Here is a 4,693-nt window from a genome sequence, read left to right as displayed (position 1 = left end):
AGGGTTTTCCTACTATCGCAGCCACAATACTTTCAGGTTTTTAAAGTAGTCAGTATACCTACCCGTGTCCCCACACCTGCCCTGCCTACTATCTTGATGACTTTTTAAAAGCCTGCTCTCTTGGAACCTAGTTTGTTGCCGTGTGTCTGTGGGCTCAGCCCCTGTGCTCTGCTGTCTCCAGGTAGAGCTCGTGAGGGTTTTCCTACTATCGCAGCCACAATACTTTCAGGTTTTTAAACAAGTCAGTATACCTACCCGTGTCCCCACACCTGCCCTGCCTACTATCTTGATGACTTTTTAAAAGCCTGCTCTCTTGGAACTCTCTAGTTTGTTCCTTCATCCTCTCCTCACCACCATAAACCCTGGCCCTCACACAGCTCCCTTGTCTGTATTTCACCTGGCGATGAGGTGCAGATACGTGCACACTGCACATACACCTATAGATTGCTTTTCCTTGCCAATGCCCTCAAGAGAGCAGAGATAGGACCTGGGACTGCGCTCTGGCTTTGTACAGTGACCTTGCACACGTTACCCGACCTGTGCCTCAGCTTACTCTTTTGTAAGATGTGGACCACAGCACCTTTCTCCCAAGAACATTGCACCACTTCAATGTGTTCTTGAGTGAAGTGCGGGAACCTGGCGTGTTTGGCAGGGGTGCTGGGCGGGCACTTTTCAGAACCAGGGCTCTGAGCAGAGACGCAGCCCTATGCCCCTGCTGTTTGAGGTGATGCGTCTGGCAGAGGCCTGAGGCCCAGTGGACAGTCCTCAGGACCCAGGTTCCTGAGGAAGGAGCACTGAGCTGTGATGGGCCAGGACCCAGGGTGGGTGCCCAGGGTGGACCCACGGCCCCGCAGGCTCAGGTTCTCTGTGTCCATCAGCTGTGTCCCCAGTGGCCAGGCAGAGCCCAGCACTGAGGCCTGGTCCTCCCCTCCAGACACCGTCCTTCCCGACATTCAGGACCTGGACCAGGCCCCCACCCCCAGGAACTCTCCTTCCACGGTCTCCTGGGCCCCACACGCTCCCCCACCCACAGAAACGTCTACACCGGCGCTGGATTCCACTCTGTCCACACAGCCTTCCACGGGCCAGTGACAGACCCAGAGCCTCCGGGCCTCCTTGGCAAGCTCTGCATCAAGTAACTGGGAGGTTTCTCCTCTTTCAGCTTCATGGCTTTTAGTTTAGAGATGATACAATGGTTCAAATTAGAATCTGGGTAGAATTCTTCTAGAATAATGATAACAGCTACAGAATGTGAATCTTACAAGGTAATTGCTTCCACTCCATTCCATTTGTAGGTAGTGCTAATACAGAAGTGTTACTATTAAGTCCACTAAAGCAATCCACAATACAGCAGTAATTTTTTGTCTTCTGAAATAATTTTGACCATTTTCTCTTTTAGTTTTATTGCTGTTACTGAAGTGATTACACAGTAGCTCAAATGAAAGCTTCATAATGCTATAATCTTTAGGAAATGATTTATAAATGTACAGTTATAAAATGTGATCTTATTACAAGCTTATTTCCATCTTATTTGGCCTCTGGCTAGTATAAAAACAATACTTTTGTTTTGCTACTTAAGTATATTCTGTTGGCCCAGGAAAAGAGCAATTTCTTGTCTCTCCTCTAAAATAATGTTCATTTTCTCATTTCGTTTCACTTGCCTACACAGCAACATAATTTGGGGAAACTGGCAACTTGGTCTCTGTCCCCTTTACAAACCAGAGAGCAAAGCAGACGGAGTGTAAGCTCATGTACAGAAAAACCTAAAGAAGTGCATGTCAAAAAGCTGTTAGAACTGATCAATGAATTGATACCACACCTTCCTAAGGAGCCTTTTTATGCATTTTCACCTATTCACCCCCAGTGGCAAGGGAACAATAAGAACACATGTTCTGGTGGACCAGGTAACTCAGTTGGTTGGTGCATCATCTCGTACACCAAAAAGGTTGTGGGTTCGATCCCCGGTTAGGGCACATATGGGTGGCAACCGATGAATGTTTCTCTCATACATTGATATTTCTGTCTCAAAAAAAAAATCAATAAACATAGCCTTGGGTGAGGATTAAAAAAAGAATGTGTGGTCTGGTATAAAAATTAATACTGTAATGTGTTACGAGTTCATAACAAAATATATATTAATAGCACAATGGTAAGAGAGAGATGGAAGTTTACTGTTGTCAGATTCTTACATTGTAGGTGAAGTGGTAAAACATCATTTGAAGGTAGACTGGTGAGTTCAAAATGAATAGAGTAACTAGATAATTCATTAAAAAGAATGCAGCCCACCTGGCGTGGTGCAGTGGTGAGCACCGACCTGTGCACCAGGAGATCATGGCTCGATCCCCAGTCAGGGCACATGCCCAGGTTGTGGGCTCAATTCCCAGTGTGGGGCGTGCAGGAGGCAGCCGATCAGTGATTCTCTCTCATCATTGATGTTTCTATCTCTCTCTCCCTCTCCCTCTCTCTGAAATCAATAAAAACATTTTAAAATAAAAAAATATGAAAAACAAGAATGTATATGTTATCCAGAAACATGTAAGAAGTTTAGTACATCATAACTAGGTTTCCTCACACTACATTCACAAGATATAGGAGCAAAAATAGATCTGAATTATATTTGGTGGTATTTTATTTAAGATTTTCATCTATATGTGCACATGATATAGGTCCATACTTTTTTTTGTTTTGTTAATCCTCATTCGAGGATATTTTTCCATTGGCTTTTAGAGAGTGTGGAAAGGAGGGAGGGAGGAAGGGGAGAGAGAGAGAAACATCAATGTGAGAGAGACACATCGATGGGTTGCGTCCTGCACCCACCCTGGAGGGGTAGGGGGATCAAACCTCAGGTAATTAGGGGTTAATTTCCAAAATATATAAGGAACTCATACATCTTAACAAAAGGAAGACAGACAATCCAATTACTGGTAAAAATGGGCAAAGGACCTAAGTAGACACTTCTCCAAAGAGGACATACAAAGGCTAAGAGTCATATGAAAACATGCTCACAGTCACTGATCATCCGAGAGATGCAAATCAGAACAACAATGAGGTACCACCTCACACCTGCCAGAATGGCTATCATCAACAAATCAACAAACAGCAGTGCTGGCCAGAATGTGGAGAAAAGGGAACCCTCATGCACTGCTGGTGGGAATGCAGACTGGTGCAGCCACTGTGAAAAACAGTATGGAGTTTCCTCAAAAAATTACAAGTGGAACTGCCATTTGACCCAGTGATCCCACTTCTAGGAATATATCCTAAGAAACCAGACACACCAATCAGAAGGAATATATGCACCCCTATTCATAGCAGCACAATTGACAATAGCTAAGATCTGGAAACAGCTCAATGCCCATCAGTAGAAAAGTAGATAAAAAAAGTTGTGGTTCATTTACACCATGGAATACTATGCAGCAGTAAAATAGAAGAATCTCTTACCCTTTGAGACAGCATGGAAGGACCTGGAGAGTATCATGCTAAGCAAAATAAGCCAGTCAGAAAAAGATAAATATCCCATGATCTTATATGTGGAATCTGAGGAACAAAATAGATCCAGAGACATAGAAGCATGGAACAGACTGACGAATCTCAGGGGGAAGGCAGCAGCGGAGGGTGGAGGGCCATTAACTGGGGAACTTACATGCATAGCCCATGGACACACGATAGTGTGGTGAAGGCCTGGGAGGGGTGGGTGAGGGTGGAGGGGGTCAATGGGGAAAAAAGGCGGGACATCTGTAATACTTTCAACAATAAAGATAACTTTTTAAAATAATAATCGTCTATATCATCAGCATTTAATTTTAAAAGAACATTTAACATCAAAACTTTTCATAATAAAATACTATAATTTTGATTGTCCTTTCTGAATACCTCACTTTGGTAAACTGATTTTTTTCCTACTGATGGATAAAAACTTTAGCCCCAGCTCACAGTGGTTCATAATCCAGTGTTTGTTACCCCTGGTTTGACCCTCTCCCCTCCCCCCCCCCCCCATTAGCGGGTTCATTAGCCAGGACAGCCGGTGCCCATCAGTATACCCCTTCCTCTTCCCTCCTGAGGTGCCCACCCGCCTGTTGCAGACTGCCTCCTGGTTCCCCCATGTTTCTTGAGCCCCACCTTTTCCTCCAGACCCAACTCATCTTTTATCTCCGATAATCCCCTTTTTTATATTATTTGGTTAATCCTCACCCGAGGATATTTTTTCCATTGATTTTTAGAGAGCGTGGAAGGGAGAGATCGAGTACGAGAGAGAACCATCGGCGTAAGAGAGACACATCAGTCGGTTGCCTCCTGCATACGCCCTGACGGAGCCAGGAACTGAACCTGCAACCCTTTGGCGCGCAGCCCGCTGCTCCAACCGCTGAGCACACAGGCAAAGGCTATTTAACAGGCTTAACTCACTTTACTTTTCCTGTATAAAATATAGCCCCGACTCGGCACAACTCTCTCCGGGTGCATCCATGCGGTCCCCTACGAGCGGGTGGTGCTTGCTCACCCTGTGGGGCCGACCGCTGGCACCTGATCTGACTTCTAGCCTCCACCACTGTCCCGGGTCCAAGACGGCACCAGTTGAGAACCCTGGACTCACCTCCTCCCGGCACACACGGAGTCAGCAGCTACGCCAGGAACAACGTCCCGTGAGAAAACCAATAGCTGAGCGATGCCTACACACCCGAGAATGAGCGAGGCCCGC

This window comes from Myotis brandtii, unplaced genomic scaffold, assembly GCF_000412655.1.
Source record: "Myotis brandtii unplaced genomic scaffold, ASM41265v1 scaffold208, whole genome shotgun sequence".
Classification (NCBI taxonomy): Eukaryota; Metazoa; Chordata; class Mammalia; order Chiroptera; family Vespertilionidae; genus Myotis; species Myotis brandtii.
This window is presented reverse-complemented; position numbering follows the sequence as displayed.